We start from the raw sequence: 23,589 nt of genomic DNA, 5'->3' as shown, positions 1-23,589 counted from the left end.
CATATCCACTGTCTGCCCATAGAGGTTCAGCCCACGCAGCCTTGTACCTCCAAACTCTGTGCACACATGAGAAACAGTCTGATCAAGACTGTACAGTCTCATGAGGAAAGTCATTAATAAGAGAAACCAAAGCAAACAGAAACAAAGCCGGGGCGGGGTGGGGGGGGGGTGGGAAAATGGGGCTATGTAAGAAAATTCCAAGACCTATAACATTTACCTTCACACAGGAGATTATATCCATAAAACGAGAACATAATGTTACGAAAAGGAACAAAGACCAAGGAAGGATTCTGGAATATTCAAATTATGTTCGCAGAAATAACTATTTTCACAGAAATATGGGGAAGTAAAGCTAACAAAATCCTCCAGAAAATGGAACAAAAAAGACACAAAGACACACACACACACACACACACACACACACACACAGAATAAGAACACCAGAGAATCCATTTAAGAGATTCAATATCTGAGAAGCAGGGATTCCAGAAAGAACACAGAAGATGGAGAGAAAAAAGCTATTTTTTTTACAAAATGATAGAACATCCACATAAAAACTATTAGAATGAGTTCAGATGATTGCAGGATACAGGGCCAAAATACAAAACTCAATTGTTTTTCTATATACTAGCAGTGAACAACCCAAAAATCAAATTCAGAAAATAACTCTATTTACAAAAGCACCAAACCCAGCACAATACTTGATGGAAATATACTCCATGTTCATGGATTGGAAGACCTAATAATGCTATGATATTAACAGCAATTAATGGGCAGCACCCCCCAAATGATCTACAGATTCCATGCAATCCCTATCAAAATCCCAGCCTGCTGTTTTGTAGAGCCTGACAAGCCAATCACAGATAACCCCATACATACTGTGTGATTCCATTGTTAGCAAATGTCCAGAATAGGCAAATGCAGAAAGGCAGGAAATAGATCAATCAGTGACGGGCAAGAGCTGGAAGTTTGGGGGTTAAACGGGGAGCGAGTCCTCATGGGTACAGGTTTCTTTTGGGGATGATGACAATATGCTAAAAATGCTTACGGTAGTAGTTCAACAACTCTGTGATTATACGAAACACTTAAATTGTTCACTTTAAATAGATGAATTTTTTTGATATATGAATTACACCTCAATAAAGCTGTCAAAAATGTTTTTAGGGGTGCCTGGGTGGCTCAGTTGGTGAAGCGTCCGACTTCAGCTCAGGTCATGATCTCGCAGTTTGTGGGTTCGAGCCCCGCGTCGGGCTCTGTGCTGACAACCTGGAGCCTCCTCCAGATTCTGTGTCTCTCTCTCTGTATCCCGACCCTGCTTGCACAATGTCTGTCTGTCTCTCTCTCACGCTCTAAAATAAATAAACATAACTTTTTTTGAAGCTTTTAAAAACAGTTATTAATTAAATGATATAATTTCTCTCAAATGGCACGCACTGATTGTCGAGCATGACTAAGACTTATCATCATGAGATTTCACAGTACTAAGGATAAAACAATGATTCTAAAACATTAAAGAGAAAAGGAAAGCAAAGAGTCGCAGAGTGCATTGGGATTGCTCCTGGAGAGGATGCGGCAGGGGACAGCTCATTCTCAGGACAAGTAAACTATTTGCCCTTAGCAACAAAATAATGTACTACTCGGATTTAAAATCAAAATAACACACTCAGAAAAACACTTCCAAATTCTATGATCCTTTTGAAGCTGTTCTTTCTCCTTAGATTTTTTGAAATAGATGTACGACTGTTCTTTCCTTTGTTTTGATCTACTCACTTGTGTTTCCACATCATATGAAATGTCTTCACCCTTCTAGGTTTGGAGGGGAACTATAAAGAAACAATCACTGAAAATGCAGACGGGACAACGTTGTAAAATGAAGAAAGGAAAAGTGTGCCATGCAAAATACATCAGAAGGCACAAGTTGTTGCTGTACCTTGGAAAGGTATTTCATGTGTTGTTAATTAAATATTTGACGAAGCACAAGATATAATTGAAAGCCTGAATCAGATAGTTCAGTTAAAACTCAGGTTCTTGGGAAAACGAGTATTCACTCCCATCATTTAAACTTGGCACCCGTTCCCGGAAATACAATCTATGGTAAAATTGAGGACTGTGTTGTGTCCCTTTTCTCGCTTCAAGACAAATTCAGCCCCCATGCAGCCTTTATCCAATGTACGCATTGCTTTATTCATTTAGTTTCCCAAATATTGAAATTCTTGGTTTTATGAAGGACCATAAAGTGAAAAATGTTTGTAAAAAGAAACTACACAAAATTAAGAATAGTATGGTTGAGAAACTACACTAATGTCATCTATTAGCTTTTTCAACTCCTAGCAACAAAATTAAACCTGTATCTTAAATTTAAATGGAGTGTCTGGTTGAGTTCAGAGAATACTAGTATTTCATATTATTGCAGACACCATAAGGAAAGAAATCTAATTTTAAAAACAAAATCAATTTCAATTTTACAGTGGCAGTAATTGTAGGAAGACATTTATAGGCCAAATATACCAAAAGGGAATATCTAGATCTTAAGCTACCCATAACAATTATCTGCTACTTATTCAATGCACTAAATTAAACACATACTCACATTTGTTACAGAGGATAAAAATAAATTACGGTAAAATTTTACATATACAATTATACTTTACGGTATAATGAGGAATATATACTTGTATATAACTTCTCAATATAATTCATTTGTTGCTAACACAAATCAGAGAGTAGAGGAGAAAATTTTAAATTTATTTTTGTAAACTCAGGCAATCAGATAATATTAAAGCCTTAGAGGGCCTAGGACTTCCCAAATCTTCTCCCAAGATATATAGCATCTGTAAACACACTGTAATAGAAACAAGAATAATTCAGTGTTAATAAAATTTTACCACTGAAGGGAGATCAATATGCCTACAGATTTTTTTTTAAATTGACTTCTGTCCATAAAGGACACTGTCACCATCATAGTTACAGATTACAGTTGAAACTTTCTTGGATAAAAAGAAATTCCTCTATATGAATCATAAAGGATACTGTCCTCAATATAATTTATACTGGTTGGATGTGTTGGTGAGGAGGAAACTATGTCACATACCAAGTGTTAAGAAAACAAAGTTCATGAGTCACAAGAAGATGAAATATATTTTGAAATATGAGATTATTATATACTAGAAAAAGAGATAATCTCAGTTCTATTATTTCTTAGGAAATACTTATTTATACATAAATACATATATTGTGTGCAGATATCTGTACAAGCACTATACATAATGACACAGCACTCATGGCTTGTCTGCTTACGACTCTGTAAGCCCTCGAGAAATTTTGAAGCTAAATGCCTTGACGTTTACTTTCAAAGTCTCCCGCTATGGAGAAGTAGAAATTGACAATCTGGGGGAACGCCAAAGAAATTCTGCAGAACAATGTATCTGTCTAGCAGGTGTGTAAAGGAGAACATAGCATACAGGAAACACACCCCTTTGGGGCTCTATGCCCACCCTGTCTCCCCATCACCACAGCCCGGAGAAAATCAAAGGTTCCCAAGATTCTGAGGAAATGGGGCCAATGGGGAAACACCAGAAGACATTGAGGGAATAAGACCAAATCGATGAGAAGATTCAAAATGGCGCAGAGTAGTACCAATACAACACTCCATGAACATTAAAGAGTGGGCACATGTCCACAGCATGGAGCTCCTGGAGGAAGGTCAGACATGAGTAGACACAGCCCTGCCTAGGAGGAGCACACGTGGAACCAGGGGCACAACTCTCTCCCAGACCAGTGGAACCAAGTCAAAAGGACACAGGAGAATACTTGAGAAGGGTCCTCTGGCCACAAGTGGGACAATGGGGACATCCGAGTTTCAAAATGAACAGTAAGAGCAAAGGACTATAAACCTTAAATTAAAAAAAAAAGAAAAACATAAGTCTCCATTGATAAACTGGTATACAAGGTGGGGGGGGGGGTGGTGACGAGAAGAGAAAGCAAAGCCCTTCTTACAGAAGACTAAATAACGTAGATGGCAGAGGAAAATGCAAAAATTGCCACTTTCAACTCCAGAAGGACTGGATGATTCCAGCAACGGTCCTGCATGGGTACTGAAACCAGTAGGTCAAGCTCACTGGGAAGGAAGGCATTTGCTCAGCTTGAAAGTACTGTATCCCCCCACAGATTCTTCTGTGCCTCCTAGTGTGATGGTGTTCTAAGGACACATTATCACCTAGGTAGGGTTTTGTGCCAAAAATGTTTACTCATGAGGGAATGCACAGATAGATCCAGAAATGGGACTTTTGACAAGACAATTGTCCTAGGCCTTCCAAAAAAAAAAAAAAAATCAATGAAGAAATTTCATTTGGGCCACATATTACATGTTATTAGGGGGATCACTGCTAATTTTTATGAATATCATAATCGTATTGACTGTGTTGCAGAATTATTCTTAGCAGAAGCACAACACAATTAGGAATGACATTCACGATGTCTGTGGTGAACTTCTGGTCGAGTAAAAAGCCAGTTTTCATTACATACACATACAACTCCACAAGGGAGGGGAGGCAGAGACAACGCATTTGGGCAAAATGTCCGTAAATGTCCGTAAGTGGTAGATCTGGTTGGTGAGTATACTGGCTTTTACTATCAGAGCTTTTTCAAATTTCTGTACCTAAGAAAAATTTCAAGATAAAAAGCTGAGGGAATACAATGTCTACCCGCAGTCTAGTGCAGAAGACGTACATGACAACAATTAATTAAGACCCAATGTTACAGATACTATAAAAGAGAGTTATTACAGACTGACAAGGGAGTTCTAAGGAGGAAGTGCTCCTTTTCCAACCACAGGAACTGTTACTCAATATAATAACAGGAACACAAGCAATGATTTAGCTATTTTGAGACACATTTGGAGAGGGGAGATAAAAGTGAAGAGCCTTAAGCAACCCACATCCAGAAATATTCACTCAGGAAAATGTTCGAGGAGCTGAAGTAGAACTAAGTGGGGGGTGTATTGCTTTTGCACAGAAAGCTCTGCCATATGCATTTTTCTTAAATGTAAGAACGCCTAACTGATTGGGAGCATGCCCTGTACGTATGTATTCTGACCTTAACAAAATAGTCTACAGTGAAAGGCAAATGGAAGAACCATCCTGTTTTCCTACCAAATATGGATCTACATATCGCTCACTCTCCTTTTGGTATTTTACAATACCATTCTATTAATGGTAGAAGTTATACAGGTACGTAACAGAAAATTAGTTTAGGAGTAAATGTCTGAGAGGCAGACATTTTGGAGTAATCACTTGATCGAGATCAAGAACACTATATGGAGCAGAACAGGCTATTTCACTTCTCTGAGCCTCAGCTGCCTCATCTGTAAAATGGCCACAGTGATTTGAAAATGTGCAGTTCTTGAGAGGCTTAAATTAGTCATATAGGTAAGGATATGTAAGGATATTAGCATAGTCGCTGGCTACGTAACGAATAAGGGATCTCACGGTGGCAGTGATGGGGGCGATGACGATGATGGTGGATAAAAGAGAAAAACATACGCAGAAGGTTATTTTCAGGTCACTAAATTTGCATACTAAAACTCACAAATCATTCATGACAGAATCAAAGAAGATCTAAAAGAAATGGAGAGATATATCATGTTCATGGATCAGAAGAATCAATAAGAGTTCAGATGTCAATTGATCTACAGTTACAAAATAGCAGCAGGTGTTTACTGTAGAAACTAACAATCAGAATCTAAGCTTTCTACAGAAAGGCAAATAACGTGAAACAGCCAAAGAAACTGTGAACCAAGTAGGACACACTACCAGATTTTCAGATGTGTTATAAAACTACAGATATCAAAAGAGCAGGCATACCAGGAAAAGAATAAACTGATGAGACAAAGTGACCGCACAACAGGCAAACTGATTCTCAACAAAGTACTGAGAAAACTCAATGAGAAAGTATAGTGTTTTCAACAAGTGGGATTTCCAAAGGGTACAATGAGACACCATATGGAAAGACAGGAAGAAAAGGGAGGGCAGTAAGGCCCATCCATACCCTATGCTACATACAAAAACCAGCTCAAAATAGATCATAGACCCAAATGCAAAAAAAAAAAAAAAAAAAGTCCCAAAAAACCAAAAACCAAAAACCAAAAAAACGTAAAACAACAGAACTTCTGGAGGAAAACACAGGAGAAAACCCGACCTTGGCTTAGGCAAATACTTCTTAGGATACAAAAAGCATAAAACAAAAGAAAAAAAAATGGTAATTTGGACTTCCTCAAATTAAAAATGCCTGGTCTTTGAAAGGTTTTGTAAAGAGTAAAAAGATAGGCTGCAGAATTGGAGAAAATATTTGCAAAATGCGTATCTGACAGAGCGCTTGTGTCAAGAATATATAAAAACTCTGAAAAGTCAATAACAAACAACCCATCAAAAAACTGGCAAAAGAATTTAAATAGATGCTTCACCGAAAAAGATTCAAATGGCCAGGACACACACAAAAAAATGCATTCGGTGTCACTACTCAATGGGAAAATGCCAATTAAAACCATAGGGAGATACCACCATACCTGTTAGAATGGCTGAAGCTTAAGGAAAAAAGAAAAAGAAAAAGCAGGAAGCTGCAGAGACACTGAAAGTCTCCTGTATCACTGGTCTAAAGGCAAAATGATACAGCCATTCTGGGAAACACTTTGGCAGTTTCTTATACAGTTAATCATATAGCTTTTGACCCAGCCATCCTGCTTCTAGGTAGGGACCCAAGAGAGGTGAAAACACAAGTTCACAGCAAGACCTCTACGCTAATGTGTATAGATAGCTCTTTTCCCAGATTTTGTTCTTTTAATTTTTTTAATGTTTATTTATTTTTGAGAGAGACAGACAGAGTGTTAGTGGGAGAGGGGCAGAAAGAGAGAGGGAGACACTGAATCCGAAGCAGGCTCCAGCTCTGAGTTGTCAGCACAGAGCCCGACGTGGGGCTCAAACTCATGAACCACGAGATCATGACCTGAGCTGAAGTCGAACGCTTAACAGACTGAGCCACCCAGGCGCTCCTGTAGACAGTTCTATTCATAATTCCAAACAGGGAGATATCAACACATCTACTATTCGGCAAACATATAAACAATAGTGGTACGTCCATGGGATAGGACAGTACCGAGCGACCAGATGGAATAAACTGTTGATAAACATGGACAATTCTCACATCGGGGTAAGTGAAAGATGCCAGACTCAGACCCAAAAGGCAACCTGGAGTATGGATTCGTTTACTTGACATCCTGGAAACTCAAACATGATATTGACCAAGGGGAAAAGATGGGCTCCAAAAGGGCACCAGGGACTTTTGTAAGAGAACGGAAATATTCTAACCCTTGCATTTGGTCTTGATGACAGAACTGGACACACCTGTCAAAATGCAGAACTAAAAAGTAAGGATGTGACTGTATAACCTTAAAAATATACGTAAAGAAGAAAATTTGACAATCAAAAAATTCCCTGTAAATGATATGTAACTAATCTTGGCATTATACTGGATTCTTTCTCGCTCTTGCACATATAGAAAAAGACTAGCTTTAATAAAAGCAGGATCATACTTTAATTATTGTCACTTTCAAATGGCTTTGTTATGCGGTGGTGCAAGCCCTACATCACTCCTCTCGTTTTTCACATTGTTCTTGAGTATCCATGCCAATATATTCTCACATGTGAACTTTACAACCACATTATTGAGTTTGAAACAGTTCCCAATGGAATTTAAATTGAGATCCCACTGAATTTTTTAATTAATTGAAAAGGCCTAGGATATCAGCCTTCTCATTTCCGCACACACAATGTGTCTAGATTTGTTCAGGTCTATTTTTACGCCATTCAAGAATATTTTGTGGTTTTCATCATAAGGACTATGACCAGCTCTTGTTAACGTTCCCCCTTTTGGGAAGGGTGCCTTCTTCAAAAACCTTTTAAATTTTCTCTACATTTTTATTGGTATATTTGGGAAAATGACTAAATTTGATGTGTATATTTTGTAATTGAACTTACAGAATTCTGTTACTACTCCTAACAGGTTTTGTTTTGTTTTGTTTTGTTTTTTTAATTTTGTGGGGGAGGAGGAGGCTGTAAATGAATCAAACATGGGGCTTCTGGGTGGCTCAGTCGGTTGAGCATCCGACTTCGGCTCAGGTCATGATTTCAGTTTGTGAGTTCGAGCCCCGTGTCGGCCTCTGTGCTGACAGCTCAGAGCCTGCAGCCTGCTTCGAATTCTGTGTCTCCCTCTCTCTCTGCCCCTTCCCTGCTCATACCCTGCCTCTCTCTGTCTCTCAAAAATAAATAAATGTTAAAAAAAAATGTTTAAATGAATCAAACATCTGTCAATAATTCTGTGTTGTCCTTTGTCATTGTTGTACTTCTGTTTTCTTATTTCTGTTTCTAGACTTAGGACACAGTCTATCACCACCAAGCACACAATGTCAAGTTGTAATAATAACTTCTGGTGTCTTTGCTTTCTTAAAGATTGTAGTCAGCATGCTTTAGGGTCTGATTTTTTAATGTCTATTTTTCTATTGAGATATAACTGAAATATAACACTGTGTAAGCGTAAGGTACATAATATGTTGATTTGATACATTATATACTTATTACAATTTGATTACCACCATGCCATTGGGTCACGAAATTACCATTTCTTTTGTGTGGTAAGAACATTTAAGATCTAGTCTCTTGGATATTAGTTGAGGATGTACCTTGCATACGATGTCAAGGAAGTATTCCAAACCTAGAGATCGCTTATAACAAAATATGTGAGGCTAAACAAAGATGGTGATGGATATTATTACCAGAGAAGAGTTTTCTCACTAAAGAGCGAATGCATCAGAAAAAAAATTAAGCATCAAAAAACCACATAGGTATGCTTTTAAATTCTTACTAATGGGTAAAAATGGGACTCCCCAGAAAACATAAATACGTAAGGACAGGCTAGCTGTAATAAAATAAAACATAGAGCGGCAACACCTCTTAGACCCGTCATTTCCTCGGAGGGTAACGGAACCACTCCTTACTTTCAGTCACGTAAGAGACATCCACAGAGGCATGCTGTATATGCAGCAGATTCTGAAGTCCACGTGTGGTTCGCATTCTGGTGGACACAGTGTGTTGACAGGGAGCTAACTGGCAGAGAAATGTAAACATTAGCTTCCCTTGTTAGAGTTGAGGTAAACGACTACCTTGATACTCACGGCAAGTATACATTGTAGGTATCGTCATATCAAATCGTGCAAAAGCAAAGGAACCCTCTTGAATGTCCATTTGGTGAAAACATTCAAGGGGATGCCAATTAAAATATATAGCTTATATTTCCCATTTATTTCTACAGAGACATAATGAAAATACCAGAAGAGGCCACTCCACCAATCTGATGAAAAAATAGAGCCGCGGTTTATAATTACCGAATTACTTAGCTTTGATCATAGGAGTGACTGTCGTGATTTTAAATTAGGGAATACGAAACATCGGATTGTGGAGGTTAATCTCCTTGAACAAAATTCATGCAGTTTTAAGGTTAACATGTTTACGTTACGACAATCAAGGACGCTGCAGTCTTTTGCCAAGCGCATATCATTAAAAACGAAAGCGTCACCAATCAAATGGGTTTCCCATTACCTGACCCCAACACTCTAATCACTAGTCACATGGAGAAGACGCAAATTGGAAGTCACTTTCCAACACATGTTCAGTCAAGACTTTTTTATTTTTTATTAATCTTGCTTAGGCAAGGTCTTAACAGCATGTAAAAGAAGGTAAACCCACAAAATGATACTAAAATGACTAATTTTAATTATTTTCCAGAGTCGCTACTTGTTTGCAAAATTGAGTACAGTTTCCACAAGCTAATTATCTGGCTACACAGTTAAGTTTGCAAACTGTAATGTTGCTAGTTCCTGTCTAAACAAAAAGCATACAGGATAATGAAGCCCACTTGTTTTGAATTTAAATCAACTGTTTTGGTGCCAGGAAAAGGCAAAAAAGCAGAAATCTAGGTTGATCAATTAAGTAGAGGCGTAGTCAATAGGAGACCTTTATTTGAAAGAATCACAAACCTCAAACACTGCTACATGCACATTCTGGTAAGGCGATCACCATTACTTGGGATAAAACCATTATCACACATAAAAAACAAAACTGCAGTATTAATGCAGACCAAGGTACAGGCCTCCAACCGCAAGACCATGAGATGCTCCGCCCCTCCCCTTGAATCCACGTCTGTTGTAGACTGAACTGTGCTCCCCCCAAATTCATATATTCAAGTCCTAACACCCAGCACCTCAGAATGTGACTGTTATTTGGAGAGAGGGCCTCAAAAGAGGTAATTAAGAGGCACCTTGGGGGTTCAGTCGGTGACGTGTCCAAGTTCGACTCAGGTCATGATCTCGTAGTTCCTGAGTTCCAGCCATGCGTCGGGCTCTGTGCTGGGGGCTCGGAGCCTGAAGCCTGCTTTGGATTCCATGTCTTCCTATCTCTCTGCCCCTCCCCCATTCATGCTCGGTCTCTTTCTCTCAGAAATAGATGCACATTTAAAAAAATTTTTAAAAAAGAGGTAATTAAAATTAAACGAGGTCATGGGGGTCCCAAATCCAATATGACTGATGTCATTAGAAGAGGAGACCTACAAATGCAAGCCATATGTAAGCCAAGGGGAGGCTTTAAAAGAAAGCACCCCGCCCAAAGCCTTGGTCTTGGACTGTTGGATATCCCCCAGAACCCTGGGGAAGTGAATTTCTGTTGTTCAGGCCACTCACTCTGTGGCCTTTTGTTAGGGCAGCACTAGCAACCTCCCTCCCTGCTCGAGCCACACTTCCAAGGCGTCCTAGAACCTTGCCAGGCTCCCTCCCCCTGTAGAGACTGCCTGTGTATGCCCTCTGAAAAAAGCTACTTCCCGAGAAGACCATCTGACACACCCCCACCCCCGCCCCTTCTTCAGTGTTTGGATTCAATGCCTCCTTTTCTACCGGCTAAGCCGACATTCCATTTCAAGTTGTAGCCCAGCTCCAGCCCCTGCCCTCTTCGGAAACATTACCTAATCCACCTGCTCATTAGAATCATGGTCCACCAACTCTCCTCACAAAAATGTAGACTCCACAAGAGCAGGGTTTTGACTACCAATGGACCTTTCGTTTCTAGAAAAGAACAATGAGTCCATGACAAGGCTGACTAATGCTTGCATTCAGTTGTCTTTTTTTTTTTTTTTTTTAAATATTTAAAGTCAAAGAAAAGAATAAGGCCCAATACGAACAAGTAGAAGGGGACATTGTTTGGTGCAGCAAAGGCCACGACCTGAAATAAGGAGAGACCGATTCTACCAATAAATAGGAGAAGGTACTTCTGATGAAGTTGCCTACTGCTTTTCTCATCCTTTTAAAGATCCCTCTCAACTGACAGCCAATGGGCATCATTCTAAAGAAATTCACGCACCAAAGCAATTTCTACAACAAACCTGAAATGCACCTTCTGGGACAACGGTGCTACCAGAGTTTCGTTGTGTCTAGTGGTACTGAATTCATGTTTGCAACACATTTCTGCGCTGGGGTTTGTAGGGAGGGCACTCGAATGCTAAAATCTACCTTAGGGCCACAGGTATTCACAGGTGTTCTCTTTTCTCTAAAGCACGCTCCCTCTCCGTTTTATCATTTTCAAAACAAATTAAACCCTGCCCAGGAAAAAGAAAAAAAAACTACCCAATGAGTCCTGCTCACTGAATGGAAATTGCATTAATAACAAGTACCCGGTATGCTGGAGAACTTCTGCAGCGTTGTACATAACGCAAAAGTCAGGGGTCCGTCGTAAGAAGTAGGGTGTGTGAGCGTGTTTATGAGGCAGTAACAAGGTTCTGCTCCGGCATGAAGTGCAGCCTGTGGCTTCTCTCCCAGGCAAAGCTTCCCCTTGGGGCTCAGCCACATCGGGTCATTTAGTATAAGCCTCCATCAAAACATACGGCAAAGGCCAAGACCAAAAAGAGCGAGCTGGTACCCACCGAGCCATCACAACGCAGGCATGTAATCCAGGAAAACTGAGGAAGCAGAAAACCTCATTTTCATCACATCGGAGAAAACATCATGCCCAGCGCACTGCACTCGTCAGTGAGAAGCAAAGTAAGTCCTGCCGCCACCACGGGGCCTGGGCAGCGTTGAGGGGACCCAGACACAACTCTCGGGAGGGTTTACTCAGTGCACTGTGTGTATATCAATCAGGAAAGAGTGAGGTCGTGCGGCCACATGACTCAACTAACGCTCATGCTACCACCTGAGAGCAAAATCCTTTCATAAGGAGGCAAAGGGCACACGCAGCTTGTTTGGAAATATCAAAATTGTCTTCGACTTGCCAATGGTTTGTGATTTTGCCAGACGGACAATCTACTTGATTACTCACATCAGCTAGGAGTCAAGCAGTAAAATTCAAGTTAAGGGTTACGAAAGTAATGGGGAAGAAACAGCCAGAGATCAGAAACATTCAACGGACCAGGTTTTCGAAAGGCTCAACAAGTCCTAACTCACCACTTGTCGCCGTGAGCGGGCTCGCCCAGAATCTATCCTGAGACCAACCACAAGTCACTCTGAGACGCGGCTTTCAGAGTTGAGGGGGTCTGAGCCACAGCAAAAAAGCTCTGTGTGGACACCCCGATATTACAGTCACAAGTCAAGGGCGGCCTCTTTCAGATTCCCACGGGCCCGGGATGACTACCTGGAACCATGAAGCCACGGGGCAGAGCCGAACATCCCCGCAGCTTCACCCCTATAACTGAGCGCGAAGGAAGCCGTTTCCAATCAGAGAGCAACATGTGGGGTCCAGGAAGAACAGGGTCATGTCTGTGAGACCCGGGATCTGCGCAAAGGGTTCAGACCATCCGTTCCCGTGACCGGGCTGCTGGCAGGTGGCTCAGAATGAAGACAGCAGGAGACCGAGAGCCCGGCTCACGCCCATTTTGCGTCTCTTTCCTGCCACTCAGATGGGTGCTCAGGACGGACCAAGGGTACAGAGCGGAAGCATTAGGAACACGGCTTGTAAAACGTGCTGCATGGAAACCACTGCCAACCGTCCCCAGAGCTGAGGGAGCCGATGCTGGCAGAGCCTTGCAAGCCTAGCCTCCCCTCCCCCTGCTCCAGGGGTGCTCAGACACCGAAGACGGCCGGGTGTCTTCACCTCTATATCCACACGGCCGTGGCCCTGAACCCAGGGTGTCCGGGACAGAAGCTCTGGAGCAACAGAACCAAAGACTAGGACAAGTAGGGCCAAAGAAGACTGAAAAAGAGAACTGGCAGAGCACTCGTTCCAGCCGTGTCCTTCAGAGCCCGCTGCCCGGCTACACGGTGGGCTGAAGGCGCTGAGAACGGGCCACTGGGGAGCTTGCTGGGACCGGGGTCCTCGGGATGGTCCACTCCCTGGCGTCAACAAATGTGCGCATCGCCCCTTGCTATAGGCCAAGGCCTGTGCTGGAGCTTGGAACGTGAAAGGAAATAAACCGTCAGGGTGCCTGCCCGTGTCTAGCGAGAAACCACCATTACAGGAACAATCCTTGCAGTGAGACAGAGCCAGGAGGGGTGACGGGGGACACAGGTGCTCTAGAGGAAGGGAACAGGGACAGCCTAGCCAGGTGGAGGTGGAGAGGGTAGGGGGGTGGATTCAGTCCAGGCAAAGGCGATGCTTCATCACGACAGTGGAGGCGTCAGGAGCCCGAGACCTCGGAGCCCAGCAGGCCTCGTGATAAGAAGCGGCCAGAGAGGCTGAAAGAAACAGGGGAGCAAAGAAACGGTCACGGACGCCGTGGGCTCTGTGGAGCCAGGAGGCCAGTGGGTCTGGCTGGCAGCCTTCGCCAATCCTGTTCTTCTATTTGAGCCTTCGTCAGAAGCCAAGAAATAATGGGGGTTTGGGGGCGCTGTTTAATCTTCCTTGCCTTCAAGCCTCCTATGTCTTAGAACTCACCATCCCAAGAGTAGACCGGACGTTATTCCCGTCCACACGTACAGCTAACGTGATGGGAAAGAAAGTTGCCCCATTAGGGAAACTCAAAACACCGAAACCTTGGATGTTCACTTAGAAATGAATGTATATAGTAACTACTTCCTCCGGATAACAGCTTTCATTTGCCTTCTGGTTTGCACGCTCTTACACACACACGCAATTCCTTTTCTACCAAACACAGAGTGAAGAAGGGAAAAGGATACCTTTGGTACAATTCACAATTTTTCTAGACTACACATACGATAGTTAGAACTCCGAAGGCTAGCTCCGTGTAAGGATACGAGTGACCAAGCCCGCCCTTGGTTGTTGGCAACGGGGAACAGCAGGAGGCAGAGACGCATGTCAACCAGGGAAGCCTTGGTGGCACTCCGTGGCACGTCACCGCTCTGGGATCGAAAAGGAAAGAACAACGATCAGAGAAAATGTCAAGATGACAATCCAGAGGGCACAGCAGGTGTTACCTGCTCCTCCTTGGGATGCACCTTGTAGACGCCCTTCTTTGCCTGGAGCGTTGACAGAGCAAGTAGGGGAACGTTTTGCGTGACTGACTGAAACGTATTCCTTTCCTGTCTTTGCCAGTAAAACATTCAATTATATTTATAAAAAAAAAATGTCAGTGTAGTACTTAGAAAATTCGATTACAAGGGGCCTGCTGACAAATTACAATTCTTGTTCCCCTTCCCACTAATTATTTTGTATGTTTTTGACACATAATAACATATGGCTTGCAAATCTCTTTAATTCAGATTTCCTGGCAGAGAGAGAATGGCTATTGGGGGGAAATGTGAATTTTGGCATATATTTTGTAAAAATAGATTTTATGTATATACGGGAACTTACTTAAAAATCCACTAAAGTATACATAGTGATTCATCTGATACCTACATCCAGTCTAATGGTTATGTATTAGCTTTTTCTTACTATTCCAACAGCCCTGTTAACATATTTGGATTCATTAAAACAGACATAAACTGTCTACTATTTTGAGTTTAAAAGAATTATTACATACACTCTTGCCCTTCTCGAAACTCCTGCTTCAAATTTTCAATTATTTTTATTTGAAATTATTTCTTTCAAATAATGTAAGCCATGATAAAAAAAACACATTAGTATTTCTTAATAGTCTTTATCCATCCTAAAAATCGTCATCCAAAGTTGTCTTTGTATATAACAAACCAATTCTTGATAAATAATTAATGGCTTGTAAAAAAAAAAAAAAAACACACAAAACTGATTTTCCAGGGACAGAAAGTAAATACATGAATTTTTAACAAGGAACACGTAAGCCCGAAGCATGGATATAAACACATACTCAGGAAAATATCGATATCTTATTTTTGTCGTGGGTCTCCAATATATTTTGATAAGCTAAGTAGCAGAAAACAAACCACACAGCAAGGGGCGTCTCCCAGGGTTACACTAACCCACTTCTCTCTCAACAGCCGCTAGGTACACTCACTTATCCTTTTACCACTGAGTGTCCCAGGAAGCAGCACACCCCCAGATTGTCCCCATACGGGAAGGTGTCCAGCGCTCCCCCACAATAAAAAGAGGGTTGCTGAGGAGAATGGACCAATGTTGTCACAAACGCCACTGCTCTAGAGAGACAGACGTCACTCCCAAAGGGGCTGAGTGCTCGTTAGCAGCCCGGTTCTGATGCTCTGTCTCAGCCATTGCTTCCCGGGTGGAGAATATTATTAACATTCTACCAAAGCAGTAGGAATTGAAGGTATATTAGCAAAATGAAATTATTAGGCTCAAAAAATCATAAGTGGCATATCATTAAATTAAGGGGCATTAAAAAGATCATTTTGCAAGGACTAATTGATTGTTAGCTTTCTAAACAATAAGCACACAAAATTTAATAGTTAATTTGTTTTTGTACACATTCCTAAGCTAGTTTTATTCAAAATACCCTCAAAAGATACCGATTTGTGTTGTTCCAAATTTGTACAGTCATAAAATGAAATAATCAAACATCTTCATAAGCTCAAAAGTGGCCGGGCGGGTTGACCACTGAGTTGTGACACATGTCCCACAGCAGCAACATAAGATGCTAACACTGGGGGAAACTGAGTCAGGGGTACGTGTGAGTGAACGTGTTGTAGGATCTTTGCAACTTTTCCATAAGTCTACTCCAAATTATAAAGCCAACTTAAAAAAAAAATAATAGTAGAAATGCAACACCAAAAAATAAAAGGGGGGAGTGATCTCTCTTTCTAGAAAAACTATAAAATTCATCTGGTGAGAAACCCTGATGATCATGTAATGATTTTGTTTTCTTTAATTACATAAAGATGTCTAATCAAAAAGCCTGAACAAAAAGAACCCGGCATGAGTCAGCTACTGCCATCCAGTGAGGGCCATCCTGATCGTCAAAGCGACATACTCTGATTTAAGCCTTTTTTAAAACTTGGATACAGCAAAGGAACTGGTGCTTCAAGGCAGCTATTTGAATCTCACAAACCCAGTATTTGTGGGTGTGCTAGACAGTTCTTCCCAGAAGCCGACTGTAAAAGAAGGTAAACCGTGCTGACGTATGGGGTGTCTCAAAGACGGGGGGTAAGTCGGTTAAGCATCCAACTTCAGTTCAGGTCACGATCTCACGGTTCACGCGTTCGAGCCCCGCATCGGGCTCTGTGCCTCTGCGAGTCGGGCTCTGGGCCGACGGCTCCAAGCCTGAAGCCTGCTTTGGAGTCTGTGTCTCTGTCTCTGTCACTGTGTCTCCCTCTCTGCCCCTCCCCCTGCTCATCCTCTCCTTCTCTCTGTCCCTCTCAAAAATAAATAAAGCATTAAAACATAAATAAATAAATAAAAAGACAGGATGTATTTCTCAGAAAGATGGAGACACTAATGACAAAAAGGGGGTTTAGTAAGCTCGTTACGCAGTGACTTGCAAACCAGCCGTTTGCAAGCACAAATCCTGATTGGAAATAGCAGCATGCCCGCACCCGCTGTGCTGCTGCTAGAAAGCTCAGACACGGCGATGTCCCCGTGTGCCCACACCAAAGACAACAACGCCGGACGGTCCAATTAGAGCTGCATCCAGAGGGAATCCCATAGTGTTTAAGAGCCTGTGTCCAACCCTCACCCTAGCAGGACTCCGCCACCGGCAGGCCGGTCCACGCACGGCACAGCACTGACCCCCCTCCGAGGGAGGCTGATGCGTTTGTTGCTTTCCAGAACAGAAGAGCTGAACATCAAAAGACGCACAACATCCTCCCACACGGTTAACTTCGATTTTTTTTTTTTTAATTAAAATAGCACGAAGCTCTATATTAAATGAAGGAAATGACTGAAGAAAGCCCAGTAAAGGAATGAGAAGCCAAGAATACGCGGGTTCCACGCAAGCGATTACCGTTTCGAGACGCATGCTGACTCCCAAGAACTGCCCACGACACCACTTCCCGAGGACGGACTGGTGTGCTGTGCCAGAAAGCTTTTGGAAGCTATTACCGACAGCAGAGGCCACTTCATGAAGTCCTGAGATGTCACAGTGACACCTCGACGAAAGAGACGTTTGACCTTGAGGGCGGACAGACTTCCTGAAATCCCCGCTTTCAACCGTTGACGTGGTTGATCGTGAGCCCTGAAGCAGCGAGTCCCAGGATGGAAAGAGCGGACGCTAAAGGGGGGCTAAAAGCGTGCCGGGTGGTCACACGAGGCGCACAGGAGAAGACTCTCTCGGCCGCTCTGATCGGACAGTCGATCAAACCACAGTCAACCGGGGAGGCGCTGAACACAATACGCACCCGACATTCACTGTAACTTCCACGTGTCCCAGTAACTTCATTTGGATCTGCCCACTACCGGCTGCCTGTAGCACATACCGCACAGGGGAGCCTACACCGCAGAAACGAATTTTCTCGGTTTTGAAGGGCTCCGCAGGGCTGGCTTTTCCCGAGGCTTCTCTCCTGGGCTCTCTAGGGCTGACCGTCCCTCTGAGCACCTGCTTCTCCTCTGCGTCGTAATCTCCTCTTCTTACAAGGACACCAGTCACGTTGGATTAGGACCCACCCCAAAGGCCTCATTTGAACTTCACTGTCTTTAAAAAGGTAATTAAGACCTGATCTCTGAGGCGCCTGGCTGGCTCAGTCAGCTGAGCGTCCAACTTCAGCTCAGGTCACCACCTCATGGTTTGTGAGGTCTGTGGGTTCGAGCCCTGCAGCGGGCTCGCTGCTGTCAGCACAGAGCTTGCTTTGGATCCTCTGTCCCCATCTCTCTCTGCCCTACCCGCTTGTGCTCTCTCTCTCTCTCTCTCTCTCTAAATAAAGAAACATTTTACAAAATAAATAAAGACCTGACCTCCCAATAAGGTTACTCTCTTATTGTGTGAGGTGTTGGAGGCTGACACCTGGCACCTGTGTTTCAGGGGCAAAGACACAAGTTGGCCCATAAAAGGACCAGACCTCCTTTTTTTCTGAGTGTGGGTCCTGTGAGTGAAACACCAGCGTATCTTTGTCTCCTAAATCATATCCCTAACACATTTTCTACAATTTTCAGTCTCAGTTCCCTCAGACAACTTGATGACATATGAAAAGCAACCTGAATACACATTTTTCCTTGATTTTTATGACGAGGGTCCAGAAGCCCCCAATTCAACAACCGTTTAGTGACTAGCTTTACTTGCCCGTTCTGTAGCTTGTTGAAAATGAAATATCTTCCTATGGCAAGTAACAAAGCCAAGTAATTTTAACCTGGACAGGTGTTACCAACAGGTTTGGAAACAAACACCAGTGGCTCTGAGCAAGGACACATCTGAGCCACTGGGTACAGTCACCCTTAAAAACCACCAGCCGCCAGCTGCTGCCCGGATATGGTGACGGCACCAACAGAGGCTGCACTGACCAAGCTAAGTGGAGGGCATTTCAGAGTTGTTTGGGGGCGCCTGGGTGGCTCAGGCAGTTAAACATCCGACTCGTGCCTTCGGCTCAGGTCACGATCTCACGGTTTGTGAGATCGAGCCCCGAGTTGGGCTCTGCACTGCTTGTTTGGGATTCTCTCTCTCTCATTCTGTCTGCCCCCCTCCAACTTGCGCTAGCTCATTCTCTCTCTCTCTCTCAAAATAAATACATACGCTGAAAAAAAATAGTTGCTTGAGGAATGAATTTATGAATATTTAAAAGGGAATAACTCCCAACAGAGGTGAAGACAAATTAAAAGGGGGATAAAAAGGCAAGCTCCTTAAAGGTGGGAGATAGAGTTCCATGTCCCCGTCTCCCTTGTGCCTCCCCATCATCTCCACCCCTACTGCCCTTGCTGCTGAGCGGGGGACTCCTCCACTCATCTGTCCTCACGGAACCCCCTCCTTCTGCAGACAGGACTGCAGCACAAAATGCAGGTCTCCTGCTGGATGTTCACTTCAGATAAAAAGCAAATTACTTTAAAGTAAGTATGCCTCATGCAACATTTGGGACATACTTATACTTAAAACGTCATTGCTTATCTGGAATTCACATTTAACTGGATGCTCTGGATTTCTAGTTGCTGATGGGGGGCTGCACCTGCAACCTCCTCCTCTGCAGCCAAGTAAAAACTGCTCTGAGACACATCCCTGAGCCTTCCCGCTCTCACACTGCTCCTCCTCCCCGTCCTCCTCTTATCTGCTCAGTCTGGGTGTTCCCCAAGGCCCCTTTCTTGGCTCCTCTATTCTCTCTCTTCTCTGGGCAAACTTTAAACTTTGGTACCTTTAAATACTGTGTCTACTCAGAAAGACGACTGCTCATTGGCCCGGGAAGATATAACAAAGGCCATTCCGGGACCCAAGAGAGGAAGGATCTTAACCCAGATGAATTTTTGAACTTCTTTTTTTTCTCCATAATTTATCCCTAATGTTCTTGTGTTTGTTCTGTGCCAAAGACTGAGCGAGAGGCTGAGGACACAGAAATAGGAGACAGGGTCTCAAGATGTGAGAATCTCAATCAGGAGGGAAGAGGACAGTGTGAACACTGGACAGGGCTGCAGGAAAGGTAAGGGCCAGTCTACACATTCTAAGAGTGATGAGTATCACAGAACAGGTGGGCTGGGGACAGAGTTGCCCAGCCTGTAAGGGTGGGCTCCCCAGACGGGGTCTGGCTCAGCACTGGATGGGACTCCACATTCAGAAATACCGTCAGAATAAGCTCCATTATCTGGAGTAGTCAAATCCACAGAGACAGAAGGATAAATGGTTCCAGGAGGGGAGAAGGGAGGCTTATTCATTAATGGGTAGTTAAGATTTTTAGTTTGGGAGGATAAAATGAATCTGTAGATGGACAGAGGTGAAGGCTGCACAAAAATGTGAACGTATTCAATGGCTTTGAACCCTGCACTTAAAAAAAAAAAAAAAGCAGGATGCCTGGCTGGCTCAGTTGGTTAAGCGTCCGATTTCGGCTCTGGTCACGATCTCTCGGTTTCTGAGTTCGAGCCACACGTCGGGCTCTGTACTGACAGCTCAGAGCCTGGAGCCTGCTTTGGATTCTGTGTCTCCCTCTCTCTCTGCCCCTCCCCTGCTCACGGTCTGTCTCTCTCTGTCTCTCAATAATAAATAAACTTTTAAAAAAATGTAAAAAAAAAAAAAAGTTAAGGTGGTAAATTTTGTGTTATGTATATTTTATCACAATTTTTTTTTAACTTAAAAAAAAAATCAGGCTGGACATGACCTACCACCCCCACATGGACCAAAATGGCCAAGAGGTGGGCAAATAGAATGATGGAGGTTGAAGAAGTTAGCAAAAAGCTAAGCAGTAACCCTGACACAGCAGTAAGCTTAACCAAAATCGTTACTTCTTTAGGGCTGGTCTGAACAGATAATGCATCTACATGTTCATACTTGTGAGGACCTGCGGAGCATTCCAGCAAGTCTAGCTCGGCCACAGTGAATTAATGGCTGCTGCTTTACCCTTTGATCTATTTTCACCTAAAAGGAAAACTCCAGGACAAATCCATAGGCCCAAGTCTGAATTTGCAGAATTAAGTAAATAATATCCTAGAAGTTAGAAGTTAGTAACATGGTTGTCCTCTGACTGGAAAATAACAGCAAAAAGTGAGAAGGAAAAGGGACAAGGACACTGAATTTTAATACGCCACAGACTATGGGCATCAGCAGTGCAGAGAGGGGAGACAGGTGAATTCTGGAAAAGCACTGCTTTGCCTCAGTGCAAACTGCCGGGGGTAACTGCCAAGAGAGCAGTCTTGGCTGGTGACCTGGGCAAAGTATGGATAAGCACAGGGATGGGCAGGAGATTTGACCGGAGAGAAGGCGTATGCATCTGTCCTAGTCACTGGCCAGCAAGCCACACAAGGCCCCTATTTTTCTCATTTAAAGAAAATTCTCATATCCCCTACCCACAACCAAAAACTAAAACTAAAAACAAAAATAGACTCATAATAACGAAAAAAAATTGGTGGTTGTGGAGGATGGTGATGAAACAGCTGAAGGCAACTAAGAGGCACAAACTTCCAGTGATAGAGGGGCACCTGGGTGGCTCAGTCGGCTAAGCATCCGACTGCATTTCAGCGCAGGTCATGATCTCACAGTTCATGAGTTCGAGCCCCACATCGGGCTCTGTGCTGACAGCTCAAAGCTTGCTTGGGGTTCTCTGTCTACCTCTCTCTCTGCCCCTCCCCCCACTGCATGCACACACTCTCTCTCAAAATAAACATTTTTAAAAAAATAATAAAATAAAGGGGGCTCCCGGGTGGCTCAGTCGGTTGAGCATCCGACTTTGACTCAGGTCACGATCTTGCGGTCTGTGAGTTCGAGCCCCGCGTCGGGCTCTGTGCTGACGGCTCAGAGCCTGGAGCCTGCTTCGGATTCCGTGTCTCCCTCTCTCTCTGCCCCTCCCCCGCTCATGCTCTGTCTCTCTCTTTCTCTCTCTCCCCCCGTCAAAAATAAATAAACATTACAAAAACATTTTATTTAAATAATAAAATCAAGTAAATAAGTCACGAGGATGAAAAGCACAGCATAGAGAATATAGTCAGTAATACTGTAGTAATGTTGTCCGGTGACAGATGGTAGCTGTACAAATTGTGGGGACCACGGCATCAAGTGTGGAATTGTGATGCCCCACGCTGTGCCCCTGAAATTCACACAGCCTGGCGTGGGCTCTATCCTTCAGTTAAAAATAAATAAATACAGAAAATAAAATTGATAAAGTAAGATAAAACAAGTAAAAAGAGTCCCCTGGTTCAAAACGTTATGATTTGATGAACCATTTTGAACCGACGTTCTTCATCTGGCTCAACTATTTGCAAGACTAGAGGTGCGTAAGCAGATTCTGACACACGGTGATATTTTCAGTTCCGCGGTCTTACATACACGACCACGTATTAAGTCAAATGAGGCTTACCTTTCCATGAAGGAAATCCCCAAATATCTTAACCAAGATTCCCTTAGATTAGTGAAGGTATTTATAGCCAACAGTTTTTAAGTCTCATAAAATAGTTTCCAAGTGGCATTTCTTTCTCAGAGCAGTGCTATCGGGATGCAAGAAAAAGTCATTCTTCGACACAAAAACATGTCTGAGGAGGCTCGGACAGCCAATAGGCTGGCATTAGGTGTCGGAGGCATGTCTTCACCATGATTTCCAGGAGGATCTCCAAACAGGTAAGAAACTATTATGCGGACTTAAAATTTATTAACTGGAAATATTTTTAAAATATCTTGGCTTTTTTTTGTTGTTGTCAAAAAAAAAAAACAATCGAATGAGAAATCCGTGGGAGCCCAGAAACCTCCGGAGGAGCACAGCATACTCAACAGACTGCCAGTACACACAGTAGGTTTCTCACCGTTCGGCCTTCTAGAAAATTAGCATATTATCATTTTATGTGAATTATAATCCATACATAGTGTAGCTAATGAAATAAAACCCAGCATGAAACTGCTTAACCCGCTTACACTACGCAGTTTCGCGGAAGCAATGTGCAGAATCTAATTAAAAAACCAGTTTTCATCTCTTAAGGCTGGAAATCAAGGACAAAGTTGAAGTGCAGTGAAAGAAGAAGGCGTTAGCAGGGATCCCATTAGCAGATGCTCGTCCTAGGCACATTGTCCTGAGATGCACGTCTTGGCAAGTTTTCCTGCTTTTCCCGCCCACGCCCCATCCCTCCCCTACCCTGCTGCCTCTCTGTTATAACACAGCGTCCACAAGGGCAGGGTCAAGGCTACAGGGTGCAGCACTGAAGGCTCAGAACTGAGAACGTGGACATGTGATGATCACCTTGTAAATATGGCGGATGGATAATGATCACCTCCAACCACCCCCTTGTCTACAGCTCACAGATGGAGGGAAGAAGAGAGACAAGGGCCCGTGTGTGCCCCTCGTTGGCCTGGACCAGACCAGAGCTGCGGGACCAACCACGCCAAAGGCCACACCCGGCCCCTCGCACAGACACGGCGACGGAGCCAGCCAGCCGCTGGGACCGCTGCCCTGCGCGAGAACGGTTTTCCCTCCCAATGAGTACACGCCATTCTTCCTTTGAAGCATAGCTCAAATCCCCACCTGACTTCACTGCTGCTAGGAGAGGTCTTCCGTTTGACAACCACAGGCTTCTAGCCTCTGTCTGACTGCAGTTATGAATACATTGTTCTGAAGGCCAAAAACCT

The 23,589-nt window shown here is 43.3% G+C and overlaps 1 protein-coding gene across 3 annotated transcripts in view; it reads right to left on the bottom strand.

Annotated features, from left to right (window-relative positions):
• Nucleotides 1-23,589, bottom strand: part of DOCK1 (dedicator of cytokinesis 1) — a 521,064-nt gene that overhangs the window by 198,435 nt on the left and 299,040 nt on the right. The gene's annotated exons all lie outside the window — the stretch shown is intronic.

This window comes from Panthera leo, chromosome D2, assembly GCF_018350215.1.
Source record: "Panthera leo isolate Ple1 chromosome D2, P.leo_Ple1_pat1.1, whole genome shotgun sequence".
In the NCBI taxonomy this organism is placed as follows: domain Eukaryota; kingdom Metazoa; phylum Chordata; class Mammalia; order Carnivora; family Felidae; genus Panthera; species Panthera leo.
The sequence above is the reverse complement of the archived record's forward strand: the minus strand, read 5'-3'. Positions and strand labels throughout refer to the sequence as shown.